The sequence below is a fragment of the Magnolia sinica genome, chromosome 5 (assembly GCF_029962835.1).
Source record: "Magnolia sinica isolate HGM2019 chromosome 5, MsV1, whole genome shotgun sequence".
Lineage (NCBI taxonomy): Eukaryota > Viridiplantae > Streptophyta > Magnoliopsida > Magnoliales > Magnoliaceae > Magnolia > Magnolia sinica.
Window position 1 is genome coordinate 87,907,873 of NC_080577.1, and position 18,755 is coordinate 87,926,627.

The following is an 18,755-nucleotide window of genomic DNA, read 5'->3' on the forward strand; positions in this document are numbered from 1 at the left end:
TCGGGGAGGACAGTTGTTCTCCCTTGAACAACAAGTCAAAGCGTTGAACAATAACAAGAATTCCATGAAGCAGTTGTTGGAACAACTTTAACCCCGACTAGCACAATGGGTCGAGCAGGCAGTGGGACCAATGGTCCAGGAGCCCCTTGAGCCTTCTAACGCACCCGCTGCCTCCCTCAGAAGCCGACAACTCGAAATATCAAGGCTGGCATCTTCTCACGTCTCTGGCATCGCAACACTGACCACCTCCGACCTCCATCATGAGTTGGATAGGAAGAAGCGTGACAAGGCTCCCGAGGTAGCCGTTGAGGCAATGGCCGAAAGCGGCGACCCTTGGGAGGCCGAGCTGAACAACTTGCGGGGACAGATTAACGACATACGGCATGCCTATCATGTGAACGCTTTGATCTCAATAGAGGCAATACTGGAAGAGACCGAGCCTTCGTTTACCACCGACATTATGCATGCGCAGTTGTCACCAAGATTCCGTATGCCGCAGATCACCTAATATTCCAGAGCCACCGACTAGCCGAGCATTTGGAATCCTTCAAGGCTTGGATGGAATTACACGGTGCATCGACTGCGGTCATGTGTTGTGCATTTTCACTAACCCTGACAAGAGCAGCTCGGAAGTGGTTCTGACAACTGAAGCCGCAATTGTAAGTGCTATAGTGAATAAAGCACACCTTGTTTGTCAAATTTCTTTTAGACAAAACAGCTTATGAAGTGATTTTCTAATGTGGATCAAGATGGAAAGTTCAAGACTCCACTAAAGTTCAAATCAAGTAGAAGATCAAGATAGAAAGTTCAAGACTCTAATAAAGTTCAAATTAAGTAGAAGATCAAGATGGAAAGTTCAAGACTCTAATAAAGTTCAAATCAAGTAGAAGATCAAGATGGAAAGTTCAAGACTCAACTAAAGTTTAAGTCAAGTAAAAGAACAAGTTCCATGAAGTTCAATCATCCAATCTACTTTAAAAGTTTAGTCATTTCAGGTATAATAAACCCTAGAAAGATCATAGGATTAGGTACTTTCAAAATATAATTTAAGTGGGTTTTTATGCTTATAGTTGGCTAAGGTTCGACTAGGCTAAGTTATGGCTCGACTAGTATAAGAAATTTTTGACTAGTCCAAGTTCCAATCGAAGTAAAACAAAATTTCTGTTACACCTTCGACCAATCAAGGAAGCTGCTCGACCAGTCGAAGGTGGGCCTTCGACCAGTCGAGGATTGCTCGACTCGAAGTCCAACAACTGAATCAATTCGGATTTCTTGCACCCTAGTCAAAGACCTTGCTCGACCAGTCGAGTAGGGCCTTCGACCAATCGGAAATCTGTTTTATCTTATCGCGCTCAAAATTTGAAATTTTGTTGGAACAGAATTCGATCCTTAAACAAGTCGAAGATTGTCTTAGACGAGCCGAAGCAACAACTTCTTTACTTATAAATTGAGGCATTCTTTCAATCCGAAAATACAATTCAAGTCTATCAAATCCTTCTTTAAGAGAGAGAGAAGTCTCTGTTATGCTAAAGCTATTGCACGGTATTTATTAAATATTTTTAATAGTTTTTTTTTAATTCTTTGATCTCTTATGTTGTCAATCTTATTTTATAAAGAGAGTAAAAACTCTTCTTTTTGAGATCTTAAAGGAATTCAAATAAATAGCATTTGGTTTGAATCTATATAAAATCAATATAGAACCTTGAATCCTTGTCTATATGACTAAACATTGAACAATCTACATTCAAGAGAACCGGTTCTATAACTACATCGACAGATATGTCTTTAAAGGTAAAGATAAGTATATTTTACTTTTGTATTTTGGTTTTATTGAGATAGCCAGAAAATCTCATTTATTGGTTTTCCTAAGATAGCCAGAAAATCTCAGTAGAGTTTTTTTTTTTTTTTTTTTTTTTTTTGATAGCCCTTTAAAATCACAACCATATAAAGTTTAAGGTGTTCCTATGAAAACCTTATTTATAGTGAAAGCCAATATCACATAGATAGTGATTATTGGGAGTAGAGTAGGTGTGACTATTTGAGAACAGTTGTTGACATACCGATCCACTATAATTCTTGGTGTTGTGGTGAATGGTTGTAATCTTTTTAAGTTAAAGTGGTGAATACTTGTAATAAGTTTAGCTTTTATTAATTCTTGATTGGTTTGGGATTTTGATTTTTTCAAGTTTCGTGAAATAAGGTTGTCCTGCCTAAACTTGTTTTGGTGAAGGTTGTCCTACGAACCAGTTAGAATCAACGTTTCAATACTAGTGCAATTGAGATCTTTGATTTATTTATTATTTCTGTACTTTATTTTTTATTAGGCATAGTCCCCCCCCCCCTAGTTAAGCTCTCCTTTTTTAAGTGTTATCAGACCTAAGTTGGTTTTTTTTTTTTAATTATTGGATTAAGCTCCTTGAGTTTAAAGATCTAGAGCTTTATCATGTCAAATTTAGATAGTTTATCTATTACCAGGCCACAACCTTTTGATGGCTATAACTATGCATACTGGAAAGCCAGAATGAGGATTTTTCAAAAATCCCTAGATGAAAGTGTGTGTCAAGCCACTGTAACCAAGTAGAAACCTCCTATAACTAAGGTAGTAGCCGAAAATCGAACCAAGTCTATGAGAAAAATTACATTCTACTTATGGGCTGAAACTCAGAAAAGTGAAAGAAGTATTAATGGTAAAGCCTTAAATGTCATAACTTGTGCTCTATCGCCTGATGAATTTAAAAGAATTATTTTATGCGATACAGCTAAGCAAGTTTGGGATATTCTTGAAATAACACATGAAGGAACTACTATAGTTAAGAAATCAAAAGTTCAATTCCTCACTACTAGATTTGAGGAGATTTGTATGGAAGAAAATGAAACTTTCATGGACTTCTATACGAAACTAAATGATATAGTAAATTTCACGTGGGGTCTAGGAGATGGAATCCTAGAAAGCAAGGTCTGTGCAAAAATACTGTGGTCTCTTCCTGATAGATTCAACTCTAAGGTTACTGCCATTCAGGAATTAAGAGATACTGATAATATGAAGGTTGAGGAGTTAATTAGCTCTCTCCAAACATACGAGTTAAATTTTAAAGCTCTTAAAGGTAAGTCTATTGCTCTTAAATCTTCTCAATTTGTTTTAAAAGAAAATAGTACTAATTTCGATATTGAAGAAACTGAAGACGATGTGGCAATGCTAGCTAAGAAATTCTATAGAATTTTCAAAAATAAGAAAAAAAAATCAGATTTTCAAAAACCATCTGATAAAAGAAAAGGAAAATCTAAAATAAATGACAGTCAATGCTTCAACTGTCATGAATACGGGCACTTGGTGAATAAATGTCCTAAAAGAGGTAAGTTAAAAAGAAAGGGCATGATAGTTACTTGGGATGAATCATCAAGCTCTGAAAGTTCCTCTAAGTCTGATGAATCAAAACAAGAAAATACATGATGTGAAAACCCTTATGACCATAGCCAAAGTCACCTCCTCATATAGCTATAATATATCTAACTATGAAAATCTCAGGAGTGACCCTAAAAATGAAAATGAAGATGATCTTTAAGACGCCTACAATGCCCTATACAGGGAAAGTTGCAAAATTGTTGTCAAGCTGAAAATTCAAAAAGATAAATATGCTAAATTAAAAGAACTTAAAAACAATGTTTTAGAAAAATCTTATCTTTCAGACTGTTTAGAAAAAACAAAATTAGATTTAAATTTCAAATCATCCAAGTTACAAAAACTCCGATCTGAAAATGAGAAACTAAAACTCGAAATTTCTTCCCTTTTGAGTTCTAAGGATACTTGGAGATATGCCCATGGAGACCCAAAACTGGAAAAATTGTTAACCTCATCCATAAAATGTAGTGCAAGTTAGGTCTGGGTTCTATAAAAAATGATTCCTTAAAAATCAAGAATACACCTCCTACATTTATAAAAAGAGAATCCTCAAACTTTAAAGGTAAGAATGTAAGAAAGTATAATCGAAATGATTTCAAAAACTCAAAACCTTTTCAAGTTCCTAAAATTAATAGTAATGCTATCAGGTATAAAAATCAAAGATATGATAAATCACCTTTAGTTGAAAAAATCATGGACTTACTCAAAGAGCTTCTAAAATCCAACTCAGATGGAATTGGACTTAATAAAAAGTGGAGAAATTCCGACTCCCAAAAATAGAGAAAATCCAATGGTACTCCTAAATTTAGAACCATAATGAAATGGGTTGTAAAAGTTACATGTCTTGTTTCCCACACAGCTTTCAAAGCCATAAGTCACTAAAAATGGTACCTGGATAGTAGATGTTTAAGACATATGACAGGTGACAAAGTGATATTCACTAACTTTGAAGAAGTAAACAGCGGTTCAGTTACTTTTGGAGATGAAAGTAACTGCAAAATCATAGGTCAAGATATGGTTCAACTTCCTAACCTCCCTCTCTTTGAAAATGTATTTTATGTTAAAGGTTTAAAACATAACCTCTTAAGCATATCTTAAATCTGCAAAAACAAACAAAGTGTAAAATTTTCAAATCACAGATGTGATATTACAAATAAGAAAGGTTGTGTGATATTAAACGGTTGTACGACTTCTTAAAATTACTATATTATTGATGACTCATGCTCATCTAACTATTCATGTTACATGGTTCAAACAGACAAGACTGAATTATGGCATAAACGTCTTAGATATGTTAACTTTAGAAATCTTTATAAATTGAGCAAGAAAGATCACATTCGTGGCTTACCCAAATTGAAAAAAGGTAGATTTGTGGCGCATGTCAGATTGGCAAGCAAATAAAGAGTAGCCACAAGAAAGTGAACTCCTTAGCCATAACCAAACTTCTAGAACTACTCCATATGGACTTGATGGATCCAACAAGAACAGAGAGTAGAGGTGAAAGATCTTGTAATCGGGGAGGACAGTTGTTCTCCCTTGAACAACAAGTCAAAGCGTTGAACAATAACATGAATTCCATGAAGCAGTTGTTGGAACAACTTCAACCCCGACTAGCACGATGGGTCGAGTAGGCAGTGGGACCAATGGTCCAGGAGCCCCTTGAGCCTTTTAACGCACCCGCTGCCTCCCTCAGAAGCCGACAACTCGAAATATCAAGGCTGGCATCTTCTCACGTCTCTGGCATCGCAACACTGACCACCTCCGACCTCCATCATGAGTTGGATAGGAAGAAGCGTGACAAGGCTCCCGAGGTAGCCGTTGAGGCAATGGATGAAAGCGACGACCCTTGGGAGGCCAAGCTGAACAACTTGCGGGGACAGATTAATGACATACGGCATGCCTATCATGTGAACGCTTTGATCTCAATAGAGGCAATACTGGAAGAGACCGAGCCTTCGTTTACCACCGACATTATGCATGCGCAGTTGTCACCAAGATTCCGTATGCCGCAGATCGCCTAATATTCCAGAGCCACCGACCAGCCGAGCATTTGGAATCCTTCAAGGCTTGGATGGAATTACACGGTGCATTAACTGCGGTCATGTGCTGTGCATTTTCACTAACTGTAAGACCCGTGTCCTAGCTCGTACCGTTCCGTAGGCTTTCGCGGTCTTTCCGGTAGAATAACGGCGACCCGCGATCTTTTATCGGCAGTTGCGCGCGACCCCGATTTGTATTTTGTATTCCAGAGTCGGCTCGACCCGAGACTTGTACCAGTGCGACCGCGCCGTCGCCACGGTTCCAACGCCGCGACTCATGCACTGACCCGATACCCAGGCTAAAAGATGTCGGCCTGTGTTCAATTCGAGAAAACACCGCGCGTTGCGAACTTCGAGAGAATCTCTACCAAATGTCAAATCAATCCCATCAATCAATCAAAGTACACAACTCATCAAATCAAGTACCCTATCCCATCCCCAAGTACACAACACCATCCCCAAAGTCAACTTTTCCATCTCATCTCTTACACACCCCCATCACTCATCCCATCACTCTCTCTCTCTCTCTCTCTTCCATTCTCTCTCTCTCATTTTCCTCCCAAGCAACTCACGTCCACCCCCATGAGAGAATGTCATGTGTGGCCCACCTTCATACCTCTCATCTCTACCATCAAAGCCTCATCTCAACCGATGGATAACGTTCTTTGGAGCTATAGAACGCGTTGATGGAAGAAGGAAGAAGAAATCTCGAGGTGGGTGATTTTCTTTTGTGTAGATCTTGACCTTTGGATCATAGTGGGTGCTTCCTTCTCTCTCCCCCTTTCTCTTTCAATATTTTGGTGTGATGATGTGGCTGTGTGGCCCACTCGAATGAACCCCATCTTGATGAATGTTTTATTCAAACCATCCAAGCCATGTGGGCCCTACCCCCTGGATGATGGGAAAACGTATTTATCAGATTGATTCAAATCAAGTGGACCACGTCCGCATGGGACCCACCAGCCATGGTCCCCACTCGTGGGACCCACCTTGATGATACATATACCCAGGCCGTCCGTCCAGCGTCCAGGGACGCTGGACGTTGTTTCACCGTGAAGACAGTGGCGTGCTAGTGGTATTTTTTATTTTTTATTTTTTTAAATATATATATATATATATATATATATATATATATATATATATATATATATATATATTAAGGTTTGGGATGTGCCACTCTTACAGGCCCCACCTTGGTGTATGATTTTAATCCAAGCCATCCATTCCTTTCCCTATCTCATTTTAGGCGTTAAGCCGAAAAATGAAGATAATCTGCTTATCAGACGGGCCATACCAGTGGAAACAGTAATTTTTACCGTTTAAATTCACTTTAATTTTTTCTACATGCATAAATATATTGGATATTGGACTCTTTTGACTTGTGTTGAGCTATGAAATCTAATGGGTGGAGTGGATCCACCTAATGTGGGCTCCACCTGTGAAAAACCACGGGAATTTGGTTTTCAAAAAAAAAAAAACAACAAAACAAATCCCTGTCAGAGCGCCACAGGCGCTGTCTGCACCCAACGACGGACGGACGGGCGGGCTGGGGCTCACGGCCCCAGCTGTGGGCCCCACCGTGATGTGTTTCAAAAATCTACCCCATGCATTTGATGGGTCCCCATGGAATAGCTGTCCACCCCAAAAATCAGCCACATATGGGACTCATGCGGGCCACACCATCTAAAATCGTGTGGAAACATGCCTAAACATATAAAATCATTTGGTGGGGTCTACCTGAGAGTTGGATGTGATTAAAACTTGGTTTGGACCCCTAATTTTATGGGACACATATAATGGACGGAGTAGATCTTATTAATGAGGGTCCCACTTAGGATAAAAGAAAAAAAAAAATAATGACAATAAGTATGCATGTATATGCATTGACGTCCAGAGGAGTCTGGACGTCCAACGTGAAATTGGGAGGGCCCCCCTTGGCCTCAATTGTGGACAATACTATGATGTATAATCTACATCTATGCCGTTCATTTAATAGGTCCCCTTTTTTGATGCGTTGATTCCAAAAATCAGTAATAAAAAGTTTTAGGATGGCCCACACCATCACCTTTCATGCAGTGGTGTGCCAATCCACATGGAATCAACTGCTGGGGTCCACATGCAGCTTGGATCCACCTGAAACTCGGTTTGGACCCTTAAATTGGTGGGACACACACAATGAATGGGTTGGATTTGTAAACTACATCACGGTGGACCCCAAGACCACATGACCATACCAAAAGTTTGGTGGACAAATAAATATTACAGTGGGCCAAAGGCCCACGTGACCTTATAAACTGGTTATATGGTAAGTAAACATTGCAGTGGGCCCCTGGCCCATACGACTTTATCAATAGATTGGATGCAAGTAAACATTTCAGTGGGTCCCATGATCGTGTGACCCTATCATCAGGTTGGGAGAAAAATACATGTTGTAGTGGGCCCCATGTCTGTATGACCTTATCAACAGGTTTGAATGGAAATAAACATTATGGTGGGCCCCATGTATATATGACCTTATCAACAGGTTGGATGCAAATAAATATTGCAGTGGGCCCTAGGCCCATGTGACCCTATGACCAGTTTGGATAAAATAAAATAAAAAAAAAATAAACATCATGTTGGCCCTAGTTTGGATGGACAGTATGTTGGGCCCTAGGTTGGTGGAAAGTAAACATTTTGGTGGGTCTTACCTAAGACCCATTTATGTATGTGTTGTGTCCACAATTGTGGACCTCCATCACAGAATATGTGACCTATCTATACCTTCCATCCCTATGGGACCCACCATAATGCACGTGTTTCATCCAATCGTCCAACCATTTTTGGAAAATGATTTTTTTGGTTTGGGACGAAAATAAGACAGATGTATTTATCAAGTAGACCATAGTGCACGGTGAGGATTGAACGGCTATCTTTGAAATCTTTGAGATCTTATGATTAGATTGGATGAGAAAAAAATGTTATGGCGGGCCTTGAAAATTTTAGTAGTGGAAATCATTATCACCATCTATATTTGAGTGTGGCTCATTTGATATACACGTGGCCATGTGGTGTGGCCCACTTACCATATTTAAGGCCCACCTTGTTATATATGAGGTCCCCGTGATGCGGCCCATTAGATGTATTTGGGGCTCATGGGTCGAGGCCCAATATGATGTATATAAGGCCCTTTTCAATGTGTGATTCCGCCATGATAAATGCATTGTATATCTGCACCATCTACCCGTCTTAATGGCGCAGGGCGGCTTGCTGCATGTGCTAGGCTTGCCTTCACTGTACAGGTCCACCATGCTATGTGTACTTCACCCACACCGTCCACTTGTGCGGCCCGCCTAGATGTTCGTATTTGGTATCCACCCCGTCCATAATGTTGGGATAGTGCTGGACAATGTTTGGTTGGTGCCAATTTACATGGATATGTTTGTACCAGTGCTGATCATCATACGTGGGCCATGGGTGTAGTGATACACATGTTATACCTACAACTATAGAAATGATTTTTGGTGTGGCCCATATAAAGAGGCCCACCTTGATGTATTAGTGCGGCCCATTGCGATGTATTTCTGGCCCGTATGTCGTGGCCTATTGTGATATGTTTCCGACCCATTTATTGAGGCCCGACTTGAATTGCATGAGGCCCATTGGTGCGGCCCAATGATGCGACCCACCGTGATGTGTAGGCCCACATGCTGTATGTGTAAGGCCCACCTGTGACGACTGTTTGAGGCCCACTTGTTGGGTATTTGGGCCCACCTTATGGTTGAATCTATATGGACCACTCCTTGGGAGCAATGTTGGTTAAATGTCCACATTGCTGGGCAGTGATGGTTAGATGTCCACATTGTGACCCTTCCTTAGGCCTTATTAGGCCCATTCTCATCATTCTCTTAGTGGGTTAACCCAAATAAGTGGGCCCCATTTACCATGGACGGATGGCTCAATGCTACCAGATTTGATATAATCACGGTCGAGGGCTGATCTTTATATTATGGTTGATCAGATGTTCATCTGTGAACCCAGTCGTGTCTATGTGACCGGTCGTCGGTATTGATTATCGATGCTGATTGTCGGTGCCAATTATCGATTATCGGTGTCGATTTGTCGAGGCCGATTCTGAGTATCGAATTCGATTGCCATGGCCGATTGTCGAGACCTATATGATGTATATGTGACCCGTAGTTGAAGCCCATTGTGATATGTATTAGGCCCATGAGCAGGGTCCACCTGTTGTGTATATGTGGCCTTGAGTAAGACCCATTGTGTTGTATATTAGGCCCTTGTGTGAGGCCGTGGGCCCATTATATGTTTGACTCTATGTAGGCCATTCCTTGGGGGCAATGTTGGTTAAATGTCCACATGGTCGAGGTCGATTATCGATGCTGGTTGTTTAGGCCGATTATGAGTATGTGACAACATAGATCATGATACATGCCCATACGCATCATCTGCATGTTTGTTATGAGAGGTGGTTGATCATTGCATATGTCATTGAGCATGTTGTCATGAGACTCCCGATAGGTGGAGGTTATCTCACATGAGCACGCGGTATGTGCGGGATTGATGCATGATGGATTGTATGACTCATGCATCTCGCATTATGATTCTTGTATGCCCTAGCGACATCGGGGCCGTAGCCTCCACGGCATATCGTGGATGGCCAAATAGGACACCGAAATGTTTGGTTCTAGCATACGGGCGCCATAGATGTCCCCGAGTGAAAATCCCTAAACCTCCGTGGCCGGGAGACGCCCCAACGTCGAGACCGAGTGGATACATGAGCGCCCGAGTGCCGAATACCGGGAGGCCGCGTCTCCCACCGTGTCGTGGTCGGTTGGGAGGGTGTGGCCTTACCCGCCCGAGGGTAGGGGCAATACTAGGCCGAGTTTGACCCGCTCGTGAATGGGTCCGCTATCGACGTGCGGATAGGTATTGGCGACTATTGGCAAGGCGGATAGTGAGGTTTCTTATGCTCACTTGGACTGCGGGTGGAGAGCGGCGGTGCCATTTGGAGTGTACTAAACCCCGGTGATGATCCCAGAGATGAACCGTACTGACATGTGGATTTAGTGAGCAGGAGTTGCATACTCATTCATGCATTCATTCATTCACTATCTACTCGGGTTGGTGGTATGCAACTAATTGTTACGTGTGCCTTCGCAATGGCCAGGATTTCGGTTGGGGCGCGCGACTAACCTGAGATCAGGAGTTTACCACATTGAGTCTGACTATCCAAATTTAGGTATGGGACTGGTTTGGATAGAAGTCCCTTGTGATGGACCCCATAGCTGCGATATTGCGTACTATCAACCCGACTTCACACTCCAGTATGGTCATTCCATTCGCACCGCATATTGCATTACATCCGCGGCATACGACATCTTGGGTTACTGTGCTTCTGCATTTATGTGATCTAGATATGACTGACGTATTTGTGAACACATAAGGAATTATATACCCAATTGCATTTATATGGTTATATGGTCTAGGTACGACTGATGCTATTTGTGTTACTCATCAGAAATGTATATTGTATTGCATCCTCTACATTTGACATTTGACTCTTTATGACTCCTCGTTTGCGTAGCTGTTATATATTGTGTATATATTGATTTGGCTCATGGACTTGCTCGTATTTCCGCTTACTCTGTTATCGTATGATCTATGATCTTGTGGGTATTTCTGTTTACTCTGATAATTTCTGCTCTTGTCAGTATTTCTGCTTACTCAGATAATCTATGATCTTGTTAGTATCTTTGCTTATTCCGATATTGTACGATTTATGGATTACCAATACTTCCAGTTTGTATGATAATGGCATTGTATTGAATACTTGGCACTTACCTTGTGCACACACTTACACAACCCCCCTAAGCTTTCTATAAGCTTATGCACGATAGATGCGTGCAGGTGTTATTAGGTTGCAGCAGCGTTGAGCTTGGAGCGTGCAGTTGTATTCTGGAGCTTTGATTTCGATATATGTATTTTCCCTTTTAGCATTGTACTCAAATGATTATATTAGTGGATATGTGATGATGTTGTTGCCTTTGTCAATTGGGTAATCTTGTGGTTATGCTTAATATAAGTTAAATGTACAAAAAAAAAAATCCTCCTTGTAGGATCCCAGGATCGGAATCTGGCGTATGGACGCTAGGACCCGAGAATGGGGTACTACGGAGGCTGTCGGCACCGGATTCGGTGATCGGGATTCCTGTGAATCCGATTTCTGGGTTTGGGGTGTGACACTAACCCTGACAAGAGCAACTCGGAAGTGGTTCTAACAACTGAAGCCACAATTGTAAGTGCTATAGTGAATAAAGCACACCTTGTTTGTCAAATTTCGTTTAGACAAAACAGCTTATGAAGTGATTTTCTAATGTGGATCAAGATGGAAAGTTCAAGACTCCACTAAAGTTCAAATCAAGTAGAAGATCAAGATAGAAAGTTCAAGACTCTAATAAAGTTCAAATTAAGTAGAAGATCAAGATGGAAAGTTCAAGACTTTAATAAAGTTCAAATCAAGTAGAATATCAAGATGGAAAGTTCAAGACTCAACTAAAGTTTAAGTCAAGTAAAAGAACAAGTTCCATGAAGTTCAATCATCCAATCTACTTTAAAAGTTTAGTCATTTCAGGTATAATAAACCCTAGAAAGATCATAGGATTAGGTACTTTCAAAATATAATTTAAGTGGGTTTTTATGCTTATAGTTGGCTAAGGTTCGACTAGGCTAAGTTATGACTCGATTAGTCTACGAAATTTTCGACTAGTCCAAGTTCCAATCGAAGTAAAACAAAATTTCTGTTACACCTTCGACCAATCAAGGAAGCTGCTCGACCAGTCGAAGGTGGGCCTTCGACCAGTCGAGGATTGCTCGACTCGAAGTCCAGCAACTGAATCAATTCGGATTTCTTGCACCCTAGTCGAAGACCTTGCTCGACCAGTCGAGTAGGGCCTTCGACCAATCGAAAATCTGTTTTATCTTATCACGCTCAAAATTTAAAATTTTGTTGGAACAGAATTCGATCCTTAAACAAGTCGAAGATTGTCTTAGACGATCCGAAGCAACAACTTCTTTACTTATAAATTGAGGCATTCTTTCAATCCGAAAATACAATTCAAGTCTATCAAATCCTTCTTCAAGAGAGAGAGAGAGAAGTCCCTGTTATGCTAAAGCCATTGCACGGTATTTATTAAATATTTTTAATAGTTTTTTTTTTAAATTCTTTGGAGTAGGGCCTTCGACCAATCGAAAATCTGTTTTATCTTATCGCGCTCAAAATTTGAATTTTTGTTGGAACAGAATTCGATCCTTAAACAAGTCGAAGATTGTCTTAGACGAGCCGAAGCAACAACTTCTTTACTTATAAATTGAGGCATTCTTTCAATCCGAAAATACAATTCAAGTCTATCAAATCCTTCTTCAAGAGAGAGAGAGAGAAGTCCCTGTTATGCTAAAGCTATTGCACGGTATTTATTAAATATTTTTAATAGTTTTTTTTTTTAATTCTTTGATCTCTTATGTTGTCAATCTTATTTTATAAAGAGAGTAAAAACTCTTCTTTTTGAGACCTTAAAGGAATTCAAATAAATAGCATTTGATTTAAATCTATTTAAAATCAATATAGAACCTTGAACCCTTGTCTATATGACTAAACATTGAACGATCTACATTCAAGAGAAGTGGTTCTATGACTATATTGACAGATATGTCTTTAAAGGTGAAGATAAGTATATTTTACTTTTGTATTTTGGTTTTATTGAGATAGCCAGAAAATCTCATTTGTTGGTTTTCCTAAGATAGCCAGAAAATCTCAATAGGGTTTTTTTTTTTTTCTTTTGATAGCCCTTTAAAATCACAACCATATAAAGTTTAAGGTGTTCCTGTGAAAACCTTATTTATAGTGAAAGCCAATATCACATGGATAGTGATTATTGGGAGTAGAGTAGGTGTGACTATTTGAGAACAGTTGTTGACATACCGATCCACTATAATTCTTGGTGTTGTGGTGAATGACTTTTATATTTATATTTATGTGGTGAATGGTTGTAATCTTTTTAAGTTAAAGTGGTTAATACTTGTAATAAGTTTAGCTTTTATTAATTCTTGATTGGTTTGGGATTTTGATTCTTTCAAGTTTCGTGAAATAAGGTTGTCCTGTCTAAACTTGTTTTGGTGAAGGTTGTCATACGAACCAATTAAAATCAACGTTTCAATACTAGTGCAATTGAGATCTTTGATTTATTTATTATTTCTGCACTTTATTTTTTATTTGGCATAGTCCCCCCCCCCCTATAGGACTGGTTAAGCTCTCCTTTTTCAAGTGTTATCAGACCTAAGTTGGTTTTTTTTTAATATTATTGGATTAAGCTCCTTGAGTTTAAAGATCTAAAGCTTTATCATGTCAAATTTAGATAGTTTATCTATTACCAGGCCACAACCTTTTGATGGCTATAACTATGCATACTGGAAAGCCAGAATGAGGATTTTTCAAAAATCCCTAGATGAAAGTGTGTGGCAAGCCACTGTAACCAAGTGGAAACCTCCTATAACTAAGGTAGTAGCCGAAAATCGAACCAAGTCTATGAGAGAAATTACATTCTACTTATGGACTGAAACTCAGAAAAGTGAAAGAAGTGTTAATATTAAAGCCTTAAATGTCATAACTTGTACTCTATCGCCTGATGAATTTAAAAGAATTATTTTATGCGATACAGCTAAGCAAGCTTGGGATATTCTTGAAATAACACATGAAGGAACTACTATAATTAAGAAATCAAAAGTTCAATTCCTCACTACTAGATTTGAGGAAATTTGTATGGAAGAAAATGAAACTTTCATGGACTTCTATATGAAACTAAATGATATAGTAAATTTCACGTGGGGTCTAGGAGATGGAATCCTAGAAAGCAAGGTCTGTGCAAAAATACTGCGGTCTCTTCCTGATAGATTCAACTCTAAGGTTACTGCCATTCAGGAATTAAGAGATACTGATAATATGAAGGTTGAAGAGTTAATTAGCTCTCTCCAAACATACGAGTTAAATTTTAAAGCTCCTAAAGGTAAGTCTATTGCTCTTAAATCTTCTCAATTTGTTTTAAAAGAAAATAGTACTAATTTCGATATTGAAGAAACTGAAAACGATGTGGCAATGCTAGCTAAGAAATTCTATAGAATATTCAAAAATAAGAAAAGAAAAAAAATCAGATTTTCAAAAACCATCTGATAAAAGAAAAGGAAAATCTAAAATAAATGACGGTCAATGCTTCAACTGTCATGAATACAGGCACTTGGTGAGTAAATGTCCTAAAAGAGGTAAGTTAAAAAGAAAGGGCATGATAGCTACCTGGGATGAATCATCAAGCTCTGAAAGTTCCTCTAAGTCTGATGAATCAAAACAAGAAAATACATGATGTGAAAACCCTTATGACCATAGCCAAAGTCACCTCCTCATATAACTATAATATATCTAACTATGATAATCTCAGGAGTGACCCTAAAAATAAAAATGAAGATGATCTTTAAGACGCCTACAATGCCCTATACAGGGAAAGATGCAAAATTGTTGTCAAGCTAAAAATTCAAAAAGATAAATATGCTAAATTAAAAGAACTTAAAAACAATGTTTTAGAAAAATCTTATCTTTTAGACTGTTTAGAAAAAACAAAATTAGATTTAAATTTCAAATCATCCAAGTTACAAAAACTCCGATCTGAAAATGAGAAACTAAAACTCGAAGTTTCTTCCCTTTTGAGTTCTAAGGATACTTGGAGATATGCCCATGGAGACCCAAAATTGGAAAAATTGTTAACCTCATCCATAAAATGTAGTGCAAGTCAGGTCTGGGTTATATAAAAAATGATTCCTTAAAAATCAAGAATACACCTCCTACATTTATAAAAGGAGAATCCTCGAACTTTGAAGGTAAGAATGTAAGAAAGTATAATCGAAATGATTTCAAAAACTCAAAACATTTTCAAGTTCCTAAAATTAATAGTAATGCCATCAGCTATAAAAATCAAAGATATGATAAATTACCTTTAGTTGAAAAAATCGTGGACTTACTCAAAGAGCTTCTAAAATCCAACTCAGATGGAATTGGACTTAATAAAAAGTGGAGAAATTCCAACTCCCAAAAATAGAGAATATCCAATGGTACTCCTAAATTTAGAACCATAATGAAATGGATTGTAAAAGTTACATGTCTTGTTTCCCACACAGCTTTCAAAGCCATAAGTCACTAAAAATGGTACCTGGATAGTGGATGTTTAAGACATATGACAGGTGACAAAGTGATATTCACTAACTTTGAAGAAGTAAACAACGGTTCAGTTACTTTTGGAGATGAAAGTAACTGCAAAATCATAGGTCAAGATATGGTTCAACTTCCTAACCTCCCTCTCTTTGAAAATGTATTTTATGTTGAAGGTTTAAAACATAACCTCTTAAGCATATCTTAAATCTACAATAACAAACAAAGTGTAAAATTTTCAAATCACAGATGTGAGATTACAAATAAGAAGGGTTGTGTGATATTAAACGGTTGTACGACTTCTTAAAATTACTATATTATTGATGACTCGTGCTCATCTAACTATTCATGTTATATGGTTCAAACAAACAAGACTGAATTATGGCATTAACGTTTTAAATATGTTAACTTTAGAAATCTTTATAGATTGAGCAAGAAAGATCACATTCGTGGCTTACCCAAATTGAAAAAAGGTAAATTTGTGGCGCATGTCAGATTGGCAAGCAAATAAGGAGTAGCCACAAGAAAGTGAACTCCTTAGCCACAACCAAACTTCTAGAACTACTCCATATGGACTTGGTGGGTCCAACGAGAACAGAGAGTAGAGGTGAAAAGAAGTATTTTTTTGTCATTATTGATGATTTCACTAGATTTACTTGCGTAGCCTTCTTAAGAAAGAAATCAGATACTCTTGATGAAGTCAGGAAAATTCTAAAAAGAATTCAGACTGAAAAAAAGGTACCTGTGATCAAAATTAGAAGTGATTATGATACTGAGTTTTAAAATAGCAATTTTGAGAAGTACTATAATGACCATGTTATATTACATGAGTTTTCTGCACCTAAAACACCTCAACGAAATGAAGTTGTTGAAAGAAAGAACAGAGTCTTACAAGAAATGGCCAATGTAATGCTAAATAGCATGAACTTATCGAAAAACTTATGCGATGAAGCTGTTAACACTACTTGCTACATCATAAATCATGTGTATGTTAGAAAAGTTAAAGATAAAACAGCCTATGAGTTATGGTTTAATAAGAAACCAACCGTCGAATATTTTCGGACTTTTGGAAGTAAATGTTTCATTTTACGCGACCGAGAAAATTTAGAAAAGTTTGAAAGTAAGAGTGATGAGGGAATATTCTTGGGTTATGCTCTAAATAATTGAGCATACCGTGTTCTTAACAAAAGAATTGGGGTGATTCAGGAATCTATTAATGTAGTGATTGACAATCACCTGATCACACCCACTCCAAAATACGATGATGATGAAGTCAACATTATAAATAAACCTGACTCTTCATCTAAATCAGTTTATACTGAATTAAGATTAGTTAAAAATCATCTGAGTAATCAGATATTGGGTAACCCTCATACTGGTGTTCAAACAAGAAGATAGTTAGAAAGCATCTGTAATTACATTTGCTTCACTTCTCAAATTGAACCGGCAAATGTAAATGAAGCACTTGCCAGTGAAAGTTAGATATTTGCAATGCAAGAAGAGTTAAATCAATTTATCAGAAATAATGTTTGGTACTTGGTTCCTAGACCTTCTGATAAACATGTAATTGGAACCGAGTGGATCTTTAAGAACAAATTTGATGAAATAGGAAATATCATTATAAACGAGGCACGACTTGTTGTACAAGGATACACTCAGATAGAAGGTATTAACTATGATAAAACCTTTACACTAGTTGCGCACCTTGAATCCATAAGATTATTTATTTTAATTGCATGCCATATGAAATTTAAAATATATCAAATGGATGTCGAAAGTGCATTTTTAAATGGTGATCTACATGAAGAAATGTATGTTGAACAACGTAAGGGTTTTGAGGACCCCAAACTTTCAAATCATGTATACCATCTTAAAAAGACACTTCATGGTTTAAAACAAGCTCCCAAGGCATGGTATGAAAAACTGACTAAATTCTTACTTAGTCACAACTTTATCATGAGAAGCGTGGATAATTCTTATTCATCAAGAAATATAATGATCATATATTGATTATTCAGATCTATGTTGACGATATTATTTATGGATCTACATGTACTAACTTGTCTATTGAGTTTGCAGATCTAATGAAATCTAAGTTCGAAATATGTATGATTGGAGAACTAAATTATTTTCTTGGATTACAAGTAAAACAACATGAAGATGGTATATTCATATCACAAACCAAGTATGCCTTGAATCTTGTAAAGAGATTTGGGTTTGAGAATAGAAAAAAGTTTAATACTCGTATGAATACAACTCTCGAACTCTCTAAGGATGAATCAGGTAAAAGTATAGACTCCTGTCTATATCGGAGTATGATTGGTAGTCTTCTATACTTAACTGCTAGTAGACTTGATATTATTTTTAGTGTTGGAATATATGTTAAATATCAATCTGATCCTAAGGAATCACATCTAATCGTTGTTAAACAGATAATCAGATATGCCACAAGTACTGCTAACTTAGGTCTATGGTATCCGCATGATACAACTGTACAAATTGCTAGATATTCTGATGCAGACTGGTGATTAGGTAACCTAATCTCCCACCTCCAACCTAAAATCTACATTGTCCTCAATGTAAAGGATATGAGCATGCAATGCACATGGGACAACGAAAGTAAATAAAACATGATGGGAAGATAGTACCTGAATGAAGGAATCGATAAAGATTTTTCAAGAGATCGCAGTGTGAGAACAAGTCAGCACGAGAGATTAAGCACAAAAGCAAACTAACCTAATGGCAACGTATCAAGCAAACTAAGCTAACGACATAAAACCGTCTATCCTAGAACAGCATAAAGCAAACTATCCTAGTCCTATGAAAGCGATAAACCTACCTATACCTCCATCAGACTAGGAGATCAATCTTGGTAAACAGGATCAGTCAGAGGCATGGACATGTCCTCTGAATCAAATTTCTCAACAAATGGTTTTAATCGATGTCCATTTACTTTAAACTCCTTGCCATTGTCAGGATCTCTTATCTCGATGAACCCATGAGGATAAGCAGTAACAACAATGTAAGGGCAGGTCCAACGAGATCAAAGCTTACCCAGAAAGAGATG